Below are 26,182 nucleotides of genomic sequence, written 5' to 3'. Positions count from 1 at the left end.
GATAATGAGCCTAAACTAGGCTGAAAAGGAACAGCATGCTTGAAAGAGTGATGTGAACACAAAATTGGGCACAGGCCTTGGAAGAAATATGTACACCTATAATTTCTGGTAATTCACCTCTGGAGAGACTGGTTTCCATATTTGGAATGGTGACACCCTTGATGGGGCTTGCCCATTATTTTGCCATATACTAGTAAAATATTGTAAATGGGTTGAGTGCAGATAAACTAATTGAGCTTGAGCTTTCTGTTTCCTTTTAATCATGAATCCCTAGGACTGATAGAAATAGAGCCATGATGAAGGGAGTTGTCATTAATGAAGAGAATATGGTTTTAGAACTGTTTTGTTCGAGGTGATGACAGACCAGGCAAGCACAGATGTCCTTCACAGTGCTGGGAAATCAGAATGAAGAATGAGGGGAAGGTCAAGACTAGGAGTGTGGGTTTGAACTTCTGCTTAGAGCAGAATAAGTTGAAGGAATAACTTCCCTGAGGGAGGAAGTGTGGAGAAGGGGTAAAGAAATAAGGACTGCACTTTAGAAAATGCCCGTTTGAGGGGAGGAATGAGGCATAAGCTGAGTTAGCCAAGGTGATGAAAAAAGTAGGAAATAAATGTAACATCCCAGAGGAAGGGAACTCTGTGGACAATGGCTCATGTAGAAGCAAGAAATGGCCGGAGGTGTACGAAAGAACTAAGTGTTCTGCTTGGCTGTGGCAAAGAGTGTGAAGGGATGTTGGGAAGGTGGACAGGAATATAAGTTAGGGTTGGATCATGAGGCACCTCTCATGGAAGGCTGAGCGATTTGGAACTTTTATTTATAATGTAGAAGACTGCACGTGCTACCACGTGCCTGTGGACAATGCAATTATGTTTTAGAAGTGAGGAAGTGCTTACTTACCTAAGGATAGTGTGCCTGGTGCTGCTGTATCGGTGAGGAAGTATTATGAAGTGAGAGGTCTCAAAGTGTGTCTCGGGTCCCCTACAGGCTGTGATGTTTACAAGTTTTGTGCTGGTTACTCTGTACCCCACATCAACCCCTATGGACTTTAAAAGGATTTCCCCACTTCTGTTTATCATTCTATAGTAAGGGGGAAAGAAACAAGCACCACTGAAGGAAAAACACTAAAGGTGAAAGGGAGCATGTGTAGTGAATGCAGACCAACTGAGAACCCATTGCCTAGAATGAAGAAGTGAAAACCATTGTTCCAGTTACGATCTTTTAAAAATCCAATTTGGGAAGTTGTCATGGCAACAGATACCGGTTTCTTGACTCAGCCCAAGGCTCCTCTCCCCTCAATGCAGGCCTCTTCTTCCTAATTCTATCAGTGAGCAGAGACCCAGTAAACACAGCAGGAGGAGGTGGGCAATCTCACCTGCCTTTTATTTATTTGGGTCCTGTAGCATTTTATAGTCATATCATAAATCTAGGACCCACAGTGTCTTTATAATTTGCCTGTGGTCCTTTATCACAAACACCTCATGTTTGTCCTGTGGGGATAAAGGGTTCTGGACAGGGCTTGACCAGAGGACTCCAGGAGAGGAGAGCCACTTGGGAAAGTTGTGTGACCTCTCCTGTTTTGGGGACTTCATGAGTATAACAGAGATCTGATCTGTCTAGCAGTATTATTATGTGTCAAATAAGATAAGAAACTCAAACCCCTTTTGTAAACTCGAGTTTTCATTGTTCAAGAGTAAGGCATTGTGTTGGTCAGTATACGCCCCACTGCTAAAACCACAGTCCATGAACTTGTTCATATAATACCCAATGCCATGTTTGATGAATTGTCTTCCCTGCTCAGCCTCCTCCCTCTCCATATCCTGCCACACCCGAGGGCTGCCAACTTCTCTGATGGCCTCTGCATTGGGCAGCACCGGTGGAATACCCAAATGGGGATCACATGGCAGGTGTGCATGGTCCCTGCCTGGAAATGGCCAGATCCCTCCCAACCACTTTCCATAGTCCAGACCTCAAGTGCCATCTAGTTGCCTTCCCAGAAAAAAAAGGGGAAGCAGGTTTGACAAACAACAAACCTGTCTCTTCCATAGAAATGATTTATTTCCTTGCTTCCTCTCCTCTTCACTCTCTAAGAGGGCATCCTGCCTAGAGCCTCTCTCACCTCTCATCCACCATGTTTGACTTAATCTTCCTAGAATACTGTCCTTATCACACCCACTACTTTACCTGCTACATCAAGTTCAACTGCTTCCACCTGATATTGAAGAAACTCCAACTAGGCCTTCATTCCCTTCCCTCACCTTACTTTGTATTCTCTTAAAATGGTTCCTTAGGGGTCCATAGAGTTTTTGGAGCATCTTTGAGTCTCTTGGTTTTATCCTCACACAGTCCCTTTGAGGGAGGAAGAGATTTAACCCTCATCACAGACAAGGTAACCTGCTGGGGCCTGTGCACTGTGTTGCTCTGCATAAGCTGAGGAAGAAACCCGGGGATCCTGACTCCAGCCCCTGGCAGTCTTCACCAGATCAGGGTTTCGCTGCTTTACATGATCTCACCAACCACCTGGACCACTTTCCAAATTCCAGCACCAACTTGTGAATCAGAGTCTTCAGGCGAGGGTCCCAGACATCTATAATTAACCAGAGCCCCATGACTGCTGCATGGTCCATTAAGGGAACACTGCTCATAACCTAACAAAGGTCCATGGGAATAGCTGAACCCAGAGAGGTGAGTCTAATGGTGGAAATTTCCGTTTAAATGGTGCAAATGTGGGAGAGAACTTTGAGGGACAGTGGGCCTTCCAGCTGCTCATAGGTCACCCCAATGTGCATAGTATTCCAGACTTCCTAAAAAGTGGTCCTTGACTTTAGAATCTGCTCCATGACCTATGGAATTATAAAAACAGTCACAGAGTCATGGGGTTTTTGGTAGTTGGTTGTTGTTTTTTTTGTTTGTTTGTTTTGGGTTTTTTTTTTTTTTTTTTTTTGGCACAGCTGCTTATCCCATCCCTAGAGTATCTGGTGCTTGAAGTGGAAAGTGTTGGGAAAGAGATTGGGCGATGGCAGGGGATGAAAGGGTAGGAGAGGCAGAGGGGAACGACTTGCCTTACAAAGTAGAGGAAGTCGTCCTCATTCTTTAGTCATTGTGGGACTCTGCATGTTGGGATGGCCGGAGAATGGATTTATAACTGAATACTAATAGCTGTGGCTATGTGATGTTCTGAACACCTTACTCACATTGACTCCTGGAATTCTGTGGTAGGTCCTGTTATTACTCCCAAGTCACAGATGAGGAAACGGAAGCTCAGAGAGGCAGGGTCCTCTGACCAAGGCCACAGAGCTGGGACCTGGTAAGACCAGGTTTCAGACCCCAGGCTGGGGCATCAGCTCTGTCCTCTCTGCTGCCTTGATTCACCCAGACCTTCCCAGCTGTGCAAGGAGAAAATATTCTTCCTGAAGCCACAGACATTTTTTAAATTGCCAATAGAGCAGAATGCACAAGGCTTTACCTTTTTCTTTCATTCTCCATCGGTCACAATGAATAGGCTAAGGTCAAGGCTGATCTCTAATCAACCGAAGGACTTGTATGCATGCATATAAGCATAACCAATGGACATAAGACACTGGGGGGTAGGGGAGGCCAGGGGATTGTCAAGGGTGGGGAAAAAAAAAGGACACATATGTAATACCCTTTGTAATACTTTAAGCAATAAAAAAAAAGGATGATCTCTATGCTTAAGCAAAGCCAGACAATTACCAGGTAGGGAGTTAGCTCTACAGAAAGACCCCACTGTTCTCAAGTCTCCTTCCGACTTCCTGCCACAGTAACAACCATTCCCACCCATTGGTCGACCCATTTGTTTTAGGTCATGTCCCCCAGAGGTCCTTTTTAAAAAATGTGTTACTCTGAACGAGCTACGCATGGACACGATAGCCCAGATGTCATACCAGCTAGGATTGCGATATCAGGCCAGGAAGCAGGAGGGAAAGGAATAAAGGGAGGGGGAGAGAGACACCAGGAGTGCTGCATGCCACTGGGGTACTGCCTGTACTGTACTCGATGTCTGTCAGCACCCTGATCCGGTAAAGACTGCCAAGGCCTGGAGTCAGGATCCCCGGGTTTCTCCCTCGGGTGTGGCAGGACATTTAGTCCTTCTGCACTGAATACTTCCTCTCCTTGAGAAGTCAAGTCAGTTCCCCTCTGTATCTCCGACCCTTTTATCCCCTGGGAAGGGAGTGACAGTAGAACTTGCTGTGTGATGTGGGGGTGGCAGGCTTCTTTTGAAGGGCTGGCTTTCCATGGCCCCAGGATTCTAGGCTAGACTTCGAAACTCATCTTTGCATGGATGGAGTCCTTGGCTTGAAAGAAACCGGTGCTTATTCCAATTAGTCCTTCTGCACTGCTAAGAACTGGACTCATTTACAGACATATGGAGAGTCCCACAGTAAAACAACAACATCAGAACAGTTTTCCAGGGCACGATGAAGGTGAAAAACTATCAATTGAAAGAAAATTAACAATTTTACTTTAGGATTTCACTGGATTCCATTGAATCTTCATGGGATTTTAGTAGCTTCCAAGGAGCCTGCTATAGGGCATTAAAGCCCAGAGAAGTTAGCTGTTATAATGCCAGAGAGCAGCCTGAGGTTCGCTCTGGGGGCCCAGCCTCCCTGATGCTAGGTCTTTCTGAATCATTCTGAGACAAGTGGCATACTCAAATGTAGCAAGCCTATGGGAGGCATTATAATACCATTATTTGAGTATCTGCTCTGTTCTAGACATTATGGTAGTCACTCTATTTAATTCACTACCCCTAACGCCACAGTGCCATGGGGTAGGTATATTGTGACTGATTTACAGATGAGAAATCTGGTGCTTGGAAAGGTCCTGTGGAAAGTGGTAGAGTTGGGATTCAAACTCAATTCTGGCTGATTCCAAGACCACATCTTTTAATGTATGTTAATAATTGAACATAAAATTAAAGTCAAAGTTGCTTGAAATATACTTGTCTGTATGGCAGTTATTTATTGAGGTCTACCAGGTGCCAGACCCTGAGCTGGGTGGGAATCAGGTGCACAGAACAGACACAGCGGGGCCCTGGCTGAACCTGCAGCCTGAGTGTGGGAGGGGCAGGGCAACCATTGGACAGGCAGAAGGACTGTGACCCAAGGGCATGTATGAAGCTATGGGAGCTTGGAGCCATGGGACCTGGTCCCGGGAAGGCACTGAACAGGGTTCTCTGCAGCACAGGCAGGGAAGGCACTTGGGATTCAATTCAGGGGTGGGACGTGAGGGGAGAGTCCTGGCTAAGCTGTGACAGAGAAGGGGAAGGAAGCCACCTACCTCTTCCCCCAACAGACCTGTTGCCATGGCAGATTCTGGAGGGAGCAGATAAAGGGACCCCAGGTTCTCCATCCCTATCAGGACCCCAGGAGCTTCTCTTGACCAGGAGAATAAGGGCAACCCTAGAGAAAAACCATGGACTATCCCTTCTGGCCCCTCCCCCACCCTAGGTCACTTTAAAAAGCTATTTGAACCTTATCTAGGCCTAATACCCTTCAGAAAACATTTTTCTACCTGTGTGCCAAGAATTACTCTATCGTGGGCGAGGTACCTTTCATTCCAGAGTGAGAGATAAATGGCTCTCAGTGGGAACGCCTGGCTAGTTAACACTTTGCAGTGATGGAGAACCGCCCAGTGTGTCATCAGACATCAGTCAGAAGGGAAAGGAGTGGTTATCAGATGTGCCTCATTGATGAAGGCTTTGACGTGGGGAAAGGATGGTCTACAGGAGCTGACAAAAGAGGCCGGGATGGAAGATAAAGGTCCCCAGGCTTGGTGCTGATTTCCTTCAGTGGTTCAGCAAATAGGACAGGAATCAACTGGCCATGGGGACCTTAACGTCACAGATCACATGGATCCACTCCTCATGACTGGCTGCTTCCTATAGGGCAGCATGTGTGCTATAATTTATATATATATATATTAGAGGCCCAATGCACAAAATTCGTGCAAGAGGCTCAGCCCTCGCAGACCTGGCTGTCTCAGCTGGCCCTCGAAGCCTCGGCTGGTCCTCGCAGCCTCGGCCAGCCCTCACAGCCCCAGCTTGGTCTGGAAGGTCGTCCAGATGGTCATCTGGAAGGTCATCCAGACAGTCGTTCTGCTGTTTGGTCTAATTAGCATATTAGCTCTTTATTATATAGAATTTACTATTTGTATATATTATTTGTATATATTCTACTTACCAATTAGATATACTTTATACATCTACTCCAGAGATTTGAGATCCAAAACTGAAATGCCTATATCCATATAGTGTTTGGCATACACTGTATACTCAATCAAATTGCTATATAATTCCACACATATCTTTGCATTTCTTCCATAGTCACTCAGTATTTGTTAAGTAACAGAGCAATACAGTGGAACTCAGGAACTTGTCTTTTGCTCTGCTTCCTGTTGTTCTATTGTTGTGGACTAGTCATTTGGATTTCTTCATCTTCAAAATAAGGGAATTGGATGAAATAGCTGAGGTCTTGATTCTTTGATTACACTGTGTACTGAGCCCTGTGCAAGGCCCTGTGGGATATTCCAGAAGGACTCTCTCAGGCACTTTACCATCTACTTGGTAAGGGTCTTGGAGCTCCTGTAACCTAGGGGCCAACAAACTTTTTTATAAAGGGTCACACAGAAAACACTTTCAGCTTTGAGGTCCATGCAGTCATTGTCCCAGCCACCCAACTGTGTCAATTGTAGCATGAAAGCAGCCACAGACAATACGTAAACAATGGGCATGCCTGTGTTCTAATTAAACTTTATTTACAAAAATAGTCAGCAGGTGCCCAACTGACAAGGAATTGAACTAAATTTGGTGTGGTGCCCAGAGCTGTGGGCTTGGCCTTCTCCATGAATGATGATGAGGTTGGACAGGATGCCTTTGCTGGAGGTGGCCATCATCACCCATGGCGGTCCATTCCAGGAAGCATTGAGATCCTGTGACCCCAAGGTTGAGTCGTAAGACTCAACATCTAGGAGAATATTCCTATGTGAATCCAAATGATTAATATTCCTATCCTGCATGTGATGAAATATTCACCAAGCCTAATGCTATGGACTTCGTTGCCAGACCCATGGAAAGGTGTCCGCGGTCATGCACTCAGGTTCTTGTGTGTAGAGCTGCCCATGGACGGAACTCATTACCAGCTCCCACCCCTTCATTCTTCTTTCTCGCTTCCCCTGCACTCGGGGTGTGGCTCTGTCCAGCGATCCCCCTTGACGTGTACTGCTTGGCATGGCTCCCTCCGAGACGTGCTGCTGACATAGGCTGCTTCTCTGGGCAGTGCCCTGACGTCAATGTGCTGGGCCTCAGCCACCTGGCAGTAGGGAGGTGCAGTAGGGTCCGCCCAGGGATGTCACCTGGGAAAACATGACGATGACCTCATTTCCGAACCAATTTCACATACCAGGTGAGACAGGTAAAGAATTCACACACGCAAGTCAATCTGTGAGGCCTCAGGTGGCGAAGGTAGACTTCCTGAGAAAAGGAGAATGTTGTCTTACCAGGAGAAGACAAACATTCCTAATGGTAAACACTTGGGTTGGTTTATGCCCTTGACTTCCCTGTGCCCCTGATTAAGACACTTGGCCTCTCTGGGGAATTTCTCAACTATGCAATAGATGGAACTGCATTCCTGGGCCTGCTGGATCCTGGCCTCAATTTAAATTGTGTAAATCCGTGGAATCCACTTACAGTCTCTGGCTGCTGTTGACTTATGCTGGTTAACTTTCACATTAGCCAGTTTCAGTGTGTGTGTGTGGAGGGGGGGGGGGGGCGGGGGGCGGGGGAGGAGGAGGGTGCTCCAACACCTAGCTTGCTCATATTCAAGGTCTTGGCAGGAAATTGGTTCTTTCCTATGCTAAGCAACAATAAAGAGCATGCTACTCATTATTCATATGTTTATACTTTGGAGAGTATTTTCAACTGATTTCAATATTGAGGTGTAGTGGACATTTGTCCTACTTTGTTGCTGCCCTGCACCTTTCAGACATGCTTCTTATGGGCCCAGCATCTTCAAGGCAGAAGCCAGGAAATGACTTTCTAGACCAATTCCTTTTCTGCTTAAATTAGCCAGAGTGAGTTCTGTGGTTTGCAAAAGAGCCCTTATCAATATTTCCTTAGAAAAAAATGTGTAACAGACTCTTCTTTGAAGTCTTAGCAATCCTATGACATTAATTATAATACCTAATCTGAGTGCTTAGAATATCCTATTAGCATATTTAAAGCCAAATATTTATTTTACAACTTTAGTAAATTCGTTGGGGTGATTTTAATGGAGACCGACAAAAACGTAGATCCAGGATCACATGCGAGACTCATTACAAACACGAAGTCATCTGGGCCTCTGGCCGGCGTGGGGGAAACTGGGGTAGAGCAGATTACACCAAGTTCTTTCCCTGCCTCCATGCCCTTCACATCACCAAAGTGGAGCCTTTTCACTGAGTGAGAACAGGTGGCAATAATTCCCAAGCGTCTCCTGCAAGGGGAAAGAATAACAGTAGTAATAACTAACATTTATTATATGCTTACTATGTGCTTTCTAACTGCTTTACATGTACTTATTTAATCCCTACAACTCTGTGTGCGAATTACTACTATTAGTATCCTCATTGTAAAGATGAGCACCCACAGTTAGGTGGCTGGTCCAAGGTCACTTAAGTGTTCCTAGCCTATCAGTTCCCTAGAGTGACCTCTGACACCAAAGCAGTCACTGTGGTGTGTGGAGCCAAAGGGACAGTTTTTCTCAAGTTAGAACTTGGCATCACTGATTTAATTGATTAGACCCCCAAGTGACTGCACATCAGAACCTTCCAGGGAACTTCAAAAAATACAAGCCTTTAAGCTCCACCCAGGAACTCGGGTGTGGGAGTGGAAAGCTGTATTTGCCCTAATGCCCTGCTTGGCCTTACAGCCTCTGGCCTCCGGATGTGCCCTTTCCTCTGCTTGAAATGCTCTCCTCCTCCTCCTCCTCCTCCTCCTCCTCTCTTCTTTGCCTTCCTAGCAGCCAGCTCCCGATTGGCTTGTTTTAAAGAACCTCCTTTCTGATCGACACACCCCACCCCCTCCTGCATGCCATTGGCTCTCGTACCCTCTGTCTCAGTTAATAGAATGTGGATTTGCAGTACTAGCTTTACCTATGATTCCAATAGGTGTGATTTCAGGCAATTATGGTGCATCGAACCTTTAGAGACTTAAATGGTTATCCTACTACAGTGTGAGTGAAGCTTCTGATGTCAGGTGTGAGGCGGGGTGAGGGGGACAGGACTGGTGATGGTGGGGTGAGGGGGGACAGGAGGGTGAAACTGAATGTGCCTGCGAACCCTCCACAGCTGGTGAGCAGCTCCCCTGTGTCAGACCCAGGACAAGAATGGAGGACCCGTCCCTGCCCACAGTGAGCTTGCACCCTGAGTGGTAAACAGAGAGACAATGGGCAATTTCAGTACTTCCCTCAGGGGGGTGGTGGGAGGATTACATGAGGTAATGTATGCAAAGTGCTTAAAACAGAGCCAGGCACTTAGGAAGTGCTCAACAGGTGCCCCCATTATTATTGTTATTATCTGTCTGTAAGCCTGGCCTGGTCTGGCCTGCTTTCTTGTCTGTAAGGCTCTATGACATTTCTTATTTAAAGCTCCTGGCCTTTTATACCTTCAGCAAACATTTGTCTCATTGCATCTTATGTCAACAAAGGTCACTGAGTGCTTTCAGTGTCCCAGATTGCTGCCAGGCGGGGCTCAGAAGTGGTGAGAAGGAGTCAGGGTGTCTGCCCTCGATCAGATTTGGGGGAGACTCCACTTTCATGCCTGCCTGCGGGTGAGAGACAGAGGCGCTGTAGCAGGAGGACGGCCAGTGGAGGGACTTCGGGGATGCAGGGGGGAGCAGCCACTTCAAGCTGGGTGGGGTGGGTGGAGACAGCACTCACAGATGCCTACATTGGAGGAGAGGCCTTGAAAGAGCAGGTCTGGTGATCCAAATGGGCCACATTTTCTCTGTGCACCTAGACTCTGCTCAGGCATCACCTGCACTGTCATTTAATCCTTACCTTATGAAGCAGGTCCTCTTAGCATCCCTAATTTATGGGTGGGGAATCTGAGGCTTAGAGACACGAATGTGCCAGTAGTCGGTATTTCAGACCTGGTAGGAATAAGGTCAGGCAGACAGTATGGGGATCGGAGAAGGCTTCTGAGCAGCTGAGAATAAGAGCTTAGCCCAACTTTACAGGGTAGGTCAGCAAACCACGGCAAGGTGGTCATGGCACAGCCTCCTGGGTACCTGGGCCTCCACAAGGTGGCAAGAGCCAGGTGAGGGTCAAGAGCACTGTAATGAGGAGTCTTCCTAGCTGCTGCACCAGGCACAGTCCTCAGAAATGGGACCAGTGGTGTCTGGGGAAGCTTCTTTTTCTTTCTCTCATCCCTGCATCTAACCCTTCAATGAATGGGACGAAGGTGAGAGCTATCTTCCTCAACCTAAGCCTGTCTCCAGGAAGTGATTTCCGGAAGCAGTGGCCACTAGTTTTCTATTGGTGTGTCACAATTTACCACAAATGTAGTGGTTTAAAAGCAATACATTTATAACCTCAGGGTCTGTGGGTTAGGAGTCTGACAACGGCTTAGCTGGGTCCCCTTCTCAGCATCTCACCTGGAGCTCAGAGCCCTTTTCCAAGCTCTTGTGGTTATTGGCAGATGTAGGACTAAGGCCCTGAGCTCCTCCAGGCCCCTCCGGGTTCCCTGCCACATGGCCCTCCCTGGGCCTGCAGGCAACTTTCACAAATTTGGACATTCACACTGCAGGATAGTTAAGGGAATGTATGCAAAGCCCCTGTTTAGAAAAGATATCAATGCCAAGTCCAAGGTCACAGATATGCTCTTAATCTAAGCTGGGGCAAAAATAGAAAGAAAGTTGGTGAGCATCCAGGAAGGTGAAAGGAAAACTTTAGTTTCCAATACAATGACGTCCTCTGCGTACTTAAGACTCTCAGCTTCCCTAAGTGGCATTTTCGGTTGATTTTTGGTTAATAGGCAATTCATATCATCATTGTTTGTTTCTTCAAGGCCAGCAGAGGAGTCTCTCTTTTAGACACTTTCCCCTCATTAAGTCAGGCCCACTCAGGATACACTCCTTTGGATGAACTTAAAATCAACTGATTTGGGGCCTTGATTCCATCTGCAAAATTCCTTCACTTTTACTGTATTTTCCTGGATAGAAACAAGTCATAGATCTCAGCCACACTCAAGGGAGGGGATTCAATTCAATTGCAAATCTTGCGTGAATTTTGGGACACCCTATACAAGAGCATAAATGCCAGAAGACAGGGCTCCAGGGGCATGTGGGCAGGGGAGAGGGTTGCCTTCGGGTCTGTGTCACAGGTAGGTTTGACTAACTTTCCTCCTCACATAGTAACATAGCCAAGCACCTCACATACAACCTCTGCTCATTTAATCACAACTGCATGAGGAAAGGACTGATAGTGGCCATTTCAAGGGAACAGAAACTGAGGTTTAGAGATCCATCCCTTTCTCAAGGTCACACAGGCAGTAGGGACCGAACCATTTCTTGAGTTCAGGGTTGTCTAACATCAAACCAATCAACCCCAAATCTGTGTGCCACTTAAGGGAGCTTACTTACTGTCTTAAGTAACAGAGGACATCTTTGTATTGGAAACTAAAGTTTTCCTTTCACCTTCCTGGATGCTCACCAACTTTCTTTCTAGTTCTGCCCCAGCTTAGATGAAGAGCACCTCTATCACCTTGGACTTGGCATCAATATATTTTCTGAGGGAGGAAGGACACCTTTACCACATTACTGGGGGTTTTGCATTCATTCCCTTGTAACCATCCTGCAGTGTGAATGTTATCCAAATTTTTGCTACAAGGAAACTCACCTGCAGGCTCAGGGAAGGTATTCGACAAGACACTTCTTGTACTTGCTGGGAGTCAGATACAAAACTTACCGTCTTTCTATCACATTGGGCACTCGTAGGCCAACTCAAGTGGTTTTCTAAAACAAAAGGGAGAGACAAGAGGAGGTTCCTTCTTGTTTGCTTTCGGCAGATCTATTTTTAGCTCGCTGACCTGTTGCTAGAATGGAAACTAGTGACTTAAACATGAATGGAAACCACTTTAAAAAATAATAGCAAGCCCTGGTGCTGCCTACAGTGAAACTGAGGGTAAGGTTTTCAGAGGAGTATATAGAGACTCTGCCTTGTTTTGCTCTATTGTAATAATACCCTTCATTTGTAGAACTGACTGCAACCTACCAAGAAGATTCACAAAATTATATAACTGAATTGTCCTAACGACTCTGTTTACAGATGAGGGAAAGTTTCAGGGGTGGTTCTGTGTCCTGCCTGCCGTGGCACAGCGTGCAAGAGGAAGGGCTGGGTCTACTGCACAGGCACTCCCTGTCGGCTGCCCCGTTGCCCCCTGTCTCCTAAGCAAAGGTTGACCTGTGAGTGGAGATGTCACTGCAGAACGTAACGGATGTGAGATGAACCCCATCAGGCACCACAGAAACACCCAGGGTTGACTCCAGAGTTCAGCCATCAACATCCTGTTGGTGAAACTCCTCAAACCACTAGGCCAAGACTATTGTCTCGAATCCTGGAGGGTGAGGTGACTCACCCTGCACTCTGCCCCTTCCTTGCATGATTTTGGTACCTTTAATGGGATGCCTGGTTTTTTGTGTAGTTTAATATCCCTCATTTACAAAACAGAGCCAGGGAAGAGAATGCTTGTAGAGAGCAAGCTGGGCCTTTCCCATTTCCCCATTCAGATTCAAATGCACTACCTGGTTTGCAGGTTTACTGTGATGTTGTGAAGGCGCCACCCAAGGTACTGGTCAGACAGTGATATCAGGCCCAGAAAGGAAGAGAATCTAGAAAACGACTGTTGGGGTCCAGCCCCAGGAGGTCCAGGGGTTCCCAAAGGTGTGGACGGAGTCAGTGAAGGAGGAATGACACGGAGACAGAGTTCAGATCATCAGCATAGCCAAGTTCTCTAGCTAGGTTGCTCGGTTCTCCAGCCAGAATTCAAGATCTCCATTAGCTTCAGCTTTTCTTATTGCCCTTTGAAATTTAGACATGGAGCTCATAGGAGCCTGGTTTAGGCTTCCTTTCTAATTTAGGGAGCCTGTTTTGAATGGGAGGGCTTTTCTCCTCTCTACTGACTGGAAAGGACCAAGGGTCATGTTTATGATATTTATTCTCCTTCCGATCAGTAGGCATAGCTAAATTGCTCTTAGATTGAGCTGGAGACAATAATGATGTGTCCTCTCTAGGTGGAGCCAAGGGACTATTTAAATTCTGAGCCCTAACCGGTTTGGCTCAGTGGCTAGAGCGTCAGCCTGTGGACTGAAGGGTCCCAGGTTCGATTCCGGTCAAGGGCATGTACCTTGGTTGCGGGCACGTACCCAGTGGGGAGTGTGCAGGAGGCAGCTGATCGATGTTTCTCTCTCATCGATGTTTCTAACTCTCAATCCCTCTCCCTTCCTCTCTGTAAAAAATCAATAAAATATGTTTAAAAAAATAAAGTTTGAGAAAGTTCAACCATTTCTGCCTCTGGTGCCAAGGTGTCACCATTTAAATTCCAGAGGGGAAAGGGTATTTGCCGGGGACCTTTCTCAGATCCATGGAATCTGTAATAAGTCTTTAATTGCTCTCCTACTTTAGTCCAAGTTTCTAAATTAACAGTTCCTTCCTCAGGAAGCCATGGACATACTTCTTGTATAAAACTTTCTGTCTGACTGGGAGTAACCATAACTCTTCTGCTAGCAAGCATATGTGTTAAAAGATCAATACAGAGTCTTTTTTCTTTAGACTCAGTATGACCCATCTTCTCAATCTAAGTTCTGTACTAACCACCCTCTTACCCTACTTATCCTCTATAGGGGGGTCTGCAGCACCCTATGGCGCAGTCCTATCCATCCCGAGTGCGGGGGGGCGGGGGGGGGCTTAACTAGGGGAACCCTGTTCGGCACCAGTTGTTTGGGTCCTTTTTTTTCACTTTTTAATGCTTTATTCATTGATTAAAAGAATATACATTTAACATAAACCATATAACATCAGTACTCAGGTCAAACATTCAGCTGGTTTCCTTAAAGTTTCTGTCAGGAGTTATTTTATCTGATCACATTTATAAGATAAAATCTCACCACATCTGGCATTACACATACTGTGCCAGTGGATTCACACTACTGATGGACATATAAAATCCGCATGGTATGTGCCCACTGGAGACAAAACAGTGCACACCTGTCACAAGGTCATTTTAATATATATGGTAAAACCATTTGTAAAACACATATAAACTTTTTCCATAAACAGAATCATAGCTGGACATCGGTTGCATACATTGTGTTTCCAAAGCTTACAGTAGAGCAGCCAGGTCTCAGCACTGCTGGGCACCCATGTTGGCTACTTTATTATTGCAGACTGTCCGTTAACATTAAATGCACAATATTCGTACCACTTAAAACTGGGGTCAGGTGGAAGTCTCACAGAGACCACATCTGTACCGCGGTTGCCCTGAACAGTTAAATCGGCTTTTAAAGCCTCTCAGATATAACAAGGTTTTAAAACATACTTCATGGAATGTTCGTCATGTATTATAGCAGCTCATACCTGTGATAGAACCAGTTTTCAGTTTTTCCTCTCTTCCTTTACATTCACTATTCACAGTGAAACAGGTGCATGTTTTTTTTTTTTCTTTTTTGTGTGTTTTGTTTTTCAGAGTTCTGAGGTTGCTGACTGAGCCACAGCACAGCTGTGTACCATAGGTCGAAATTCAACCTTAAATATTACAATCTAGCAGAATCTGGCTGTCCAGAGTGGGCCAGCCCCTGCCAGCATGTGGGCACTTCCTCAGTTAAGTCTATTCTTTGGCAGCTGACGCGTGCGCTGACAGAGAAAAATTCAGTGACTTGTTGCTAGGGATTTCACGACTAATGTTTGTTTGCAAGCATGTGTGTTTACAGTTCTGTTTTTTTTTCTTTTAGGAGGTTTTACCCTGGAATATAGCTTCTTTCTTCCTCCACTACTTGAAATCTGGGCTTAAAAGCTAACTTGAATGTGTAATATAACTGATAAATAAAATCATGTCAGATATAGATACGCTATTAGAATGCGCGAATGCAGTATACTGCATACAAATCCACCAGGCTATGGGTATATATCTATATATGTATAAAAATATTTTGGCTCATGAGTTCAGCCTGACAAACAAAGAATAAAATAATCAAAAAGAGAGAGTAACTCAGTGAAAAATAAAGTGAGCCAGCAACCTCAGGTTAATCTTCGGTTGTGTATCTTTAAGGTTTGGTAACAGGTCTATTAACCGTGAAAGCTCTATACATTGCCACTTTGAACTTCTAATCCAATACCTGACTACGTTCTTTGATTAAGAAGTAGAATATACATATATAATTCTATGAAGCTAATACTGATTAAACACAGCACAAAGGGATTAATTCACACTACTGACAAAAACATAATAGGACCCCACTTGCATATGTAACCACAGGAATTGTGCATTTATAAAAAAAGCTAAATGTCTTCGCTAAAGCTTTGAATCTCTCTGTAAAAATGACGATTTGGTTCAGTGAAGACACTGAATAATTCAATGTGCTTGACTGCGTGCCAAGGTCGACCGAGGCCCAGGGACACCTGCTCAGTAAGGTTATGCACTGGATCCACATCCTGGCCGACCAGTTCATCTGGGTCAAACCCAATGCTTTCTTCAGTGACTTCAAGTACTCTTAGATTAGAGCCACGAAGACGAGCAATGGCAATGAGGCCGTGTGCCCACACTATGTAACCGTGAATTGCCAGAAGAGAAAGCTTTGTGCACCTCCTCGCTAATAACACCAATGAATCTTCGTTTTGGTTATCACTAAGATGTGGAAAATCAAACGTGTCAGGCACTTCACTGGTTAATATGAAATGAGTGAGGAACTGGTCATATTGCCTAGATATAAGATCAACAATAGCTCCCGAAACACCAGTGAGACGCCAGTAGCTGTCAAAATGAATCCTCTCTAGTGGTATACTGGGTTTCAGAAACTTTAACATGTCTTCCGTCATAATATCAAAAGCCATGATATAGACCCGGAGGCTGGGGCTCCTTCGTGACAAGGCTTTCCAATGCTCATCATTTGGCATGTTGTCCAGAGACTTGTGCATCACAGAAACATCGTGGACCATGAGAGACAGTCGCTGCAAAAGCACATGGTTGCTATCGCTTAAGACTCTTGCCATCTCAGCTGTAAAGTCACAGAAATCCAGGGCAAGTGAGCGCAGATTCACAAATCGCTCTAGTTCCATTGTAGTGATAGGGGTGCTCTTACCAGGAATATTGTTGTCCAGTAAACTCAAGTGCTCCATGGTGTTGGCAGTAGAGTTTGAGAGAGATGACAGTGATGTTGGGGTTACTATTTCCAGCTGTAACCCACAGTACAGCCATTTCAGTCGCCTACTATTACTCAGTATTTCTTCAAACAGCTGCTGAATTTGCTTGATTTTTTTGCCATCAGGGTCCACCTTGCTGAGGTATGTATTTGATAAATTTCCTTGCTGTCGTGGAACGCTTATATCTCCAAAAAGGCTAAGCTTCTGGAGGTTCCTGTTGTTCCGGATGCTGACCAGCACGCACAGCACCACCTCCAAGTAGGTGCGCAGCTTTTCCAGCCAATGGGGAAAGAACGGCAAGGCCTGGACTTCCTCCCCGCTGGTCCAGGGGTCCGGGCCGCCTCCATCGCCCTGCCCGCCACCTTCGCTCAGGTAATCCTCGCAGGCGAACTCAATGCTCAGCTCCCGCACGAACCGGCCGCACTTGTGCATGAGGAACTCGAGCTGAGGGTGCTCCGCCCGGGAGACCCGGAGGCAGATGCGGAGCTGGCGCCAGAGCGCCGGGTGGAAGAGGCACTCGCGCCAGTGCGAGCAGGAGGCCGAGGCCCGCAGCCGGTCGGCCGCCGGGCAGAAAGGAGAAAGATGTGCACAATCAGCTCGCTGGGCAGTGACTCGGCCCCCACTGCCTGCCTGCACAGAGCCATCCAGCTGGCGGGGGTGGCCCCAGAGAACCAGCCACTAGCCTCTCAACCTTTACTCACAGCCTCTGAAGCCTGCAGATTCAGTTACTGCAAAACTGTTGTCTGGTCGGTTTCTACCGGGGTCCAGCCACAGTGGTCCAGGGGTTCCCAAAGGTGAGGACAGAGTCAGCGAAGAATGAAGGACAGGGAGGCAGAGTTCAGATCATCAGCATAGCCAGGTTCTGTCTTTATTCTCTTGTTACATCTGTATTTATACCAGGTGATTTTAATCCTATCCATTCTATTGAAAGGTTAGGGCGTTTGTTATCTCCATTCCAAGGTCACTAGTCTATTGTTCTGTTAAGCTACAATCAAGTAACTGAAGGAGATTATCCTAAGTAAAGATTATGTAGCTTAAGCATGATTGTTCGTAGTTAAAGTGATTAACTACCCGCCTTAGTTAAGGAGTTTTACTGATTTATTCCATTCCTTAGTCCTGTTAATCCCTAACTCCAGGGAAAAATCCCCACCTGGGGAAACAACCTTTCTTGGAGAGGTGACCTTGGCTAAAACACATAGCGCTAAGAAGGGGAGCAAACATATTAAGAACAGTATGCCATATACGCCAGGTCCCTTGAAACATATGCTGTGCAGATGTTTCCTCCCTGCAGTGACTGTGTCAAGCAGCAAGGATGGATCGGCTTCCGGCAAACGACTTCCATTGTCTGCATCTTAATGAGGATTTTTCTTAGCCCCCCCTCCCCCACCCCCAGAATTTCAAAGCAATTCTGACCTATGCCAGTCAAAAGGTTTCTTTCTTTAGAGGTAGTATGTGGAATTAGAATATTTATAGAAAAATTTAGCTTCTGAAGACGCTGGGCTCTTTGTAGAAGCTGGAAGGGGGTCTCTGAGGCCTTAGTGATGACAATCAGGAAAGGGGACACGATTCATGGTAAATGACACCTGGAAGACATCAGTGGGGACAAAGAGAGAGGATTCAGAGTTAAAGCCAATCATGCTGTGTTCCCTCCTCCCCACAACATTTGGACAAGAGTAAAACAAGATTCAAATGGATGTCAAGTGCAGCCAAGCAGGGCAGATCAAGTCTCGCACGTCAGCACCGCTCGACCAGTTCCACCATGTGGGCAGGAGATTCATGCTGCTACCCAGGAAGGGGAGAACCTAGGCCTCAGTACTGACCTCTGCACTCAGCCAGGGCCCAAAAGACCGAGCTTTATCTCCAAGTCATCACCCCCTGCTAAGTGCCTGCAGCTGCACTGATGCAGCCAGAGGTCAGAGTCTGTGTGGGGACCATATTTGTCTTGCCCCGAAAAGGCTCTGCTCTCCCGTGGGTACCTCTGCCCGCTGGCCAAGCATTACAGTGTGAGGTCAGTAGCAACCTTGGCTTTAAAAATTCCATGCCTTGAGTCCACATTCTTTACGGTTTTAATCTAAACTTAATTTGTCTTTGAAGGCAAATTGATAGAACCCTGAGAAAAACAAGGATAATATGTAAGAACCACCTGACAATCCAGTCAGGTTGACACAAAAAATTAACCATCACAGAAGTCATCTGGTGCAGCCCCTTTGCCAAAGCATGACTTCCTGTGACCATTCATCATCAATAAACCCTAGGACAGGGGTGGTCAACCCCTGGCACGATTGCCAAACACGGCACGCCAGTAACTTGCTGGTACGCGAAACCCTCTTTATAATCTTCCATTTACAATTGTGAATCTTTGTTCTGAGTGATGAATTTTGTTAAGTCTCGTAATAGGAGTAGCCTGACGGATGAAAGTAGTAGCTCGTGCATATCTCTGAAGGTCACGAAATATAAACCTGATGTCAAATCTCTGTCATCAGTGATGCAGCAGCAAAAGTCCCACTGATAATATCAAATGGAGTCATAAAGTTTTCTGTCAGACTATCAGTGTACATGTATGTATACATTAAAAAATAAATGTATTTTTCATCATCATATACTGTGTTTTTGTCGCTCGAATGAATTTTATTATTTCTTCAAGGTTCTTCACATATGTACACCTTAAGAGATATCAAGTAGGTATAACAAGTTCTCAAAAAATTAGGGTTGGCATGCAGAAGAATTTTGAATCAGAGATTTTGCTGGTTTTGGCACGCACTCACAAAAAGGTTGCCCACCCCTGCCCTAGGAGGTTCATACCTATAAGGAAGTTCATACCTATTGTCCTTCCTGATGTGGGTGGGCCTCAACCAAACAATTAAAGACCCAAGTAGAACAAAGAGGAACTCCTCCTGTCTGTCTCCCTTGGACATCAGTGTTTTCTTGTCTTTGGAAACATCGGCTCTTCTTGGATCTGGAGTTTAGACTATTGGTTCTCCTAGTTCTTAGGTCTTTGGACTCAAACTTGAATTATATACCATTGACTCTCCTGAGTCTCCAGCTTGCTGACTGAAGATGGGGAGACTTCTCAGCTGCCACAGTCACATGCACCAAGTCCTTATAATAAGTGTATTCTAAGGGTTCTCCAGAAAACCATGCTATTCTACCGGTTTTGTTTCCTTGGAGAACCCTAACTAATATACATAGATTTGCATGCTGTGTAACAGATACCTAAAGTTGTAGAAGTGGTTTTGAGTCATGAGTGTTGGGTAATGGGTAGACAGGGGAAGACCTTTGAGGTACATGCTAGAAATGTGTATGTTAAAGATGATTCTGATGCGATTTCAGGAGGAAATGAGTAACAGGTTATTGGAAACTGGAGGAAAGATAATTCTTGTTATAACATGACTAGAGGCCCGGTGCACAAAAATTTGTGCACTCGGTGGGGAGAGGGGTCCCTCAGCCCGGCCTGTGCCCTCTCACAGTCTGGGACCCCTCGGGAGATAACGACCTGCTGGCTTAGGCCTGCTCCCGGGTGGCAGAGGGCAGGCCCAATCCCTAGGTGCAGCCCCTGGTCAGGCTCAGAGCAGAGCCGATTGGGGAGTTGGGGCGCTGCCCCGTGTCATGCACAGAGCAGGGCGGATCGGGAGGTTGTGATGCCACCCCTAGTCACGCTCAGGGTACGGCTGATTGGGGGATTGGGGCACCGCCCAGTCACACTCAAGGCAGGTTCGATAGGGAAGTTGCGGCGCCACCCGCTGTCACGCACAGAGCAGGGCCCATCAGGGGGTTGAGGAGTTCCCCCCTGTCACACACAGAGCAGGGCCCATCAGGGGGTTGGGGAGCTCCCCCCTGTCACGCACAGAGCAGGACCCATCAGGGGGTTGGGGGGAGCTCCCCCCTGTCACGCACAGAGCAGGGCCCATCAGGGGGTTGGGGAGCTCCCCCCTGTCACGCACAGAGCAGGGCCCATCAGGGGGTTGAGGAGCTCCCCCCTGTCACTCACAGAGTAGGGCCAATAGGGGAGTTGGGGCACTGCCCCCTATCACACACAGAGCAGGGCTGATCAGGGGGTTGGGGAGCTCCCCCCTATCAGGCACAGAGCAGGGCTGTTCCGGGGGTTGAGGCATCTTCCCCTGTCACGAACAGAGCAGGGCGGATAGGGAGGTTGTGGCCCCGCCCCTGTCACACACAGAGCCGCAGGGCGATCAGGGGGTTTGGGCAATGCCCCCTGTCATGCTGATCCCGGTGCCAGGAGGCATATTACCCTTTTACTATGTAGTATAGAGGCCTGGTGCACGGGTGGGGGCCGGCTGGTTTGCCCTGAAGGGTGTCCTGGATCAGGGTGGGGGTCCCCACTGGGGTGCCTGGCCAGCCTGGATGAGGGGATGATGGCTGTTTGCATTTGGTCACACCCTCTTCAGGTTAGGGGTCCCCTCTGGGGTGCCTGTGCAGTCTGGGTGAGGGGCTGAGGGCCGTTTTCAGGCTGGCGGGTGACTGAAGCTCCCAACCGCTCCATTTTTTCTTTTTTTTTTCTTTTTTAATTCTGGGCCAGCTTTAGCTCTGAGACCTCCACTGCTGAAGCAGGGATCTGACCTTTGTTTACCTTCTGTATTTGAAACTTTGTTGTGACTCCAGCTCTGAGATCCCGGTTGACTGAAAACAGGTTTCTGGGGTTTTGTTTAGCTTCTATATTTGTTACAATGTTTCAAACTCAGAGGCCCGCAGCGGCAGGCGGGGAACGTTGGAGTCCTCCGTCACTGAAGCAAGCAAGCCTCCCTGTTCGCTTCAAGCTGCCTGGCTGCCGGCCGCCATCTTGGCTGGCAGTTAATTTGCATATCGCCCTGATTAGCCAATGGGAAGGGTAGCGGAAGTACGGCTAATTACCATGTTTCTCTTTTATTAGATAGGATAAATAACCTACTGAATTGTGGGCTAGTGTTTTGTAGAAGAACTTTTGAATGATGAAATCAGATGTTCAGTAGCGGAGATTTCTAGACCAAGTAGTGCAGGTGTGACTTGGATCCTCCTTACTGCTGTGTGAGAGGAGAGATTTGAATTAAAGAAGTTCTTGTTAGGCAAAAAGGAACCAGATTTGAGATTTGGAAAATTCTCAGTTTACCCGTATTCTAAAAAATGAGAAAGTTTGTTCTGAGAAGAACACTGAGGGTGTGTCTCAACAAACATTGGACTTAACAGCCATTGGACTTAACCACCCATGGACTTAACCAGACATCTCAGTAGAAGCCAAAAAGAGAGATGGAGTTATATCAGCAGATATACTGTGGGCTGGAACTAAAGAACAGAAAAATGAGACAAAAATGAAGGAGAGCTGTTGGACTTCATAGATCCTGCAGGCCCAGATTATAGAGCTAACATGCACTATTCTTCAAGTAGAGAATGACTCTGAAGGCAATTCCAACAGAAATCATCATCTCAGTTTCATAGACTGGAGCCATTGCCTTGGTTTCAATAGGCCAAATGGCCTTCAACCCCGCAGAGCTTTGGGGACAGGGCTTCCCAGAGCCTTGGTGCAGGACTCCCACCCAGCAGAGCCATGAGGGTGGGACTGCTGCCTGTGGTTTTGATAGGTAGCGCAGTGAGTTAAAAAGAATTATTTTTGAGCCTTAACAACTGATGAAATTTGCCTATGTTTTGAACCTGCTTGGGAACTGTCACCCTTTCTTATTTCCTGTTTCTCCCTTTTGGAATGGGAATGTCCATCCTATGTTTGTCCCACCGTTGTGTTTCAGAAACACGTAATTTGTCTGTTTTCACAGCTTCATAACTGGAGATAAATTTTGCTTCAGGATGAGTAGTACCTGGATTCTCACCTGATGTAGATGAAATTTAGGTGAGACTTTGGATTTTAGAATGCTGGAAAGAGTTAAGACTTTTGGAGCTGTTTGTGTGGAATGGATGTATATTGTCTGTGAGAAGGACATGACTTTGGAGAGAGCAAGGGTGGAATGCTATAGACTGAATTGTGTCTCCCTATAATTCACGCGTTGGAGCCCTAACCCTCTAAGTGACTATATTTGAAGATGAGGCTGTTAGGAAGTAACTGAAGTTAAATGAGGTTATAAGGGCAGGGCCCAAATCCAGTAGTATTGATGGCCTTATAAAAAGAGAAAGGGAGAGATCTCTTTATTTCTCCACCATGTGAGGAGCCAGTGATAAGGAGATCATCTGCAAGTCAGCAGGAAGAGTTCTCATCAGGAACCAAATCAGGTAGCATCTTGATCTTGGTCTCCCCAACCTCCAGAACAAGAGAAATAAATTTCAATTATTTAAGGCATTTAGTCTGTGACATTTTTTATGGAAGTCCCAGCAAACTAAGGCAGGGGTCCTCAAACTACGGCCCGTGGGCCACATGCAAATACAAATATTGTATTTGTTCCCGTTTTGTTTTTTTACTTCAAAATAAGATATGGGCAGTGTGCATAGGAATTTGTTCATAGTTTTTTTTTAAACTATAGTCCGGCCCTCCTACAGTCTGAGGGACAGTGAACTGGCCCTCTGTTTAAAAAGTTTGAGGACCCCTGGACTAAGGCATCTCTTTAAAAAGTGGTTCTCAACCTTCTGGCTCTTTAAATACAGCTCCTCATGTTGTGACCCAATCATAAAATTATTTTCGTTGCTACTTCATAACTGTAATGTTGTTACTGTTATGAATCGTAATGTAAATATCTGATATGCAGGATGGTATCAGGCGACCCCTGTGAAAGGGTCGTTCGACCGCCAAAGGGGTCACGACCCACAGGTTGAGAACCGCTGCTTTAAGATCTTAGTGTTGTGATTATAAACAAAAAGCAATGCTTACCATCTGCCAATAAGTCAATCAACTTTTTCTTAGCTTCCTCTGTGTAGAAAGCAATGCAGAGAATATAGAGCTGTGCACATGTTTCTTTTGCCAATGGAGACTACAGGTTAGCAGAAGAGATAGAACTTGGACATGTACACCAACAGGTATCTAAATTCAAAGGGCAGCAGAAGATAGCACTAATATTGAGTTTGGAAGGAGGAGCAATGATTTTTGGCAGAGAAGTTACCCAGAAAGGTTTTATGGAGTGAGGAGTGATGTTAATAAATGTCTCTAGGAAGCAAACTTTTTGCAGAGTTCCCTACATACCAGCTAAGTTAATGGGTCACATGCTTGGGTCAAGTCCACGGTATCACTCATGTTGCTATTCTCAGCATCTTTCACTGGCTGCCAGTGGAAGAGAATCAGGTCTCCAGTTTCATGGGCAACACAGGAGCCTCACTGACTTCCAAGTGAGACACGACTGCCACTGATACATATGAGCAGTTCATGGAAAATGACTCAGGTTAATGCTTCTCTACAATTGTGTACAAGCAATAGGGCTCCAGGTTGTCTGTCCCTGAACAAGCATCGCGTTGGGCAAGGTCACAATTACTGCCCCTTTGTAATCTAAGCAATTAAGTGGTGCCACAAGTGCTTGAGCTACTGGCTGCCATACTTGTGGATTGTAGTGGAGGTTACATCCTTACAGGGTTCTCTATCCAATGAATGAGCAGAGAGGAAATGTCAGCTCTAAAAATAGAAAGGACCTCATAGCTTCATCAATCCCAATAGTTTTCAAGACTTCCTGGTGGCAAGGAATTCTTTTTTGGTCAAACTAAATTTTTTATGGAACCTTACTATATAAAAAAAGGGGTTCAGGCCCTATGGAGAGAGTGAAGAGTGGATAGGGAGGGACAGCTCACCAACACAACTGATTAGGAAGCAGTCACTTCACGGCAGCACTGCCTGGTGAAACATTGTTTTGAGGGAGCTTTTTACAGAAAGGTAACTATGGGAAGAAATTAATAAGGAGATTAAATGTGCATATTTCCTGCTCTGCTGCACTAAAATGGTACAATGATTTTTAAATTAATATGTGAGATTAAATACTTATGTTTCTCCTCTGGGTAGAATGAATCACTTTAGGTTCTGTTCCCTGTTTATTTCTCTACCCATCTCTCACCATTCCCTACCTCATCGCCCAAGTGAGACGATACTGAACAAACAGCTCAGGGCTCCCAGAGGGGCCAAGCATCTCCGCCTCCCAGATATTGCACATGCTTCCCTCTCTGTCTTGCACTTTTCTCTTTACCCCTGTTGCCTAGACTTAGCTGTAGGAAGCCTTTCAGCCTCTCCCTCCCACCCATCCTGGTTCCGGACTCTCTGGGTGTTCCTCCAACACCCTTTGAATGGCTTTGTCACCACTCCCTTCCCATTGTCTTCTAAAGAGGATGCTAGGTGATCTGGGTCTGCCCTTGAGGCAGCCATAGGGCCAAGGGTGGCGATTACTGACCCTATTGCCCTGATAGGAAGACAGTGCCTGACGCAGCCGCTCAGTGATGCTGTGGAGGGAAAGAAGGACTTCTTGGGCTCCAGTCTTCTCCTCTTTGAAAACAAAATGTGGAAAACTCAGTGAATTCTTTATGAAAGATTTTGATCCATGGCTATAAACGATGGCACTCACCTATTGACTTATTTATTTCCTTTACAGTCCACTTTAGAGCTCCATTTTGTGAGTAACCAACCCCAGCAAAGGCAGCAAGTCCACAAAGGCCTTCCCTGCATGAGTCACAGGAGGAGGCCTCCTGGTGACGGCCAAATAGCTCCACGCGATGTCCAGGTTTATGGAGCATGCGCACTGTTACCAACGGGGACCTCAAAACAAAATGTGGGGCTGGGGCAATTAGTCCAAAAGTCATTATCCGCATTTTACTGATAGAGGAAAACTGAAGTTCCCAAAGTCACACAGCCAGTTACAGAGCCTCCTGACCTCTGCCCGGTGTCCTTTCCGCTCCAGCACAGCGACCTGAAGGAGCATTGGCACCGTCTGCTCAGGCCGTTCATCCCACACGTGAGGAACCAATACAGTGACGATTGCTCTGATGGTTTGCTACTTTTGAGATGCCAAATACGTTAAAATTTGGAGTGGAGGGCCAATTACATTTTTGTGCTGACTTTCCCTTTTCCTTACTGCGCCAGTAGGTGTTTTTCCACACTCTCTTAGAATCTCTTCTCAAAGGACCCGGGTTATGTTAATCTCTGAGTCACTCATTCAAAGAAACATTTTTTTGAGGTCCTACTATGTGCTAGACACTGTTCTAGATGCTGGAGTACAGCAGTGAATAAAGTAGACAGGGTCCCTGCCTTCACAAGGCTCATATTTTAGAGGGTGAGACAGATAGGACATAAAGAAATAAGCAAAGTAATTTCGGATTACAAAAAGTGTTATGAAGGAAATAATCTCCTATGATTTATTTAGATAGGAGAGGGGGATAAAAGACTTAGCTGACAAAGGCACTATATTGTAGTCTATAATTGAGGGCTTAGCCCTTCCTTATCAGGTGCTGAGGACATACTTGGTAAACGAATGCATATATGCAACAATTAAAGTGAATGAATGAATGAATGTTTATTTGTATTTTCTTTTTAACCAGACATCCCCAACCTATCTTGACCTAGCTGTTGTTTCTTTGTACCAGTCGGTCCATACTTAACACCTGCTTGTGTCTCCTTCTCCTATCCCCACACACCCTTAGTAAGCTGAGATGTGCAGGAGCAATGTAGGTCTGAGCTGAGCTATGCAGAACGCTTCATTCCCTTTTCCACCAGGCTGTGAGGGAACCTACCCACGAGAGGATGTGGTGTGCAAGAACTCCTCTTCCTTGACATCACTTTCCCAACTTTGACCCTCCATAACGCCCGCCCCGCCCCCCCCCCGCCCCCCCCAGTTTAAGGACATTACTCTTTCACTGGCCCTTTTGGTGG

General features: G+C 46.2%; 1 protein-coding gene and 1 pseudogene across 2 annotated transcripts in view; one reads left to right on the top strand and one right to left on the bottom strand.

The window, feature by feature from the left end:
• CLIC5 (chloride intracellular channel 5) overlaps window positions 1-26,182 on the top strand; it is a 154,098-nt gene that overhangs the window by 62,274 nt on the left and 65,642 nt on the right. The window lies entirely within an intron of this gene.
• Window positions 15,525-17,264, bottom strand: LOC102422809 (annotated as a pseudogene).

Source organism: Myotis lucifugus, unplaced genomic scaffold (assembly GCF_000147115.1).
Source record: "Myotis lucifugus unplaced genomic scaffold, Myoluc2.0 scaffold_241, whole genome shotgun sequence".
Taxonomy (NCBI): Eukaryota; Metazoa; Chordata; class Mammalia; order Chiroptera; family Vespertilionidae; genus Myotis; species Myotis lucifugus.
This window is presented reverse-complemented; position numbering and strand designations above follow the sequence as displayed.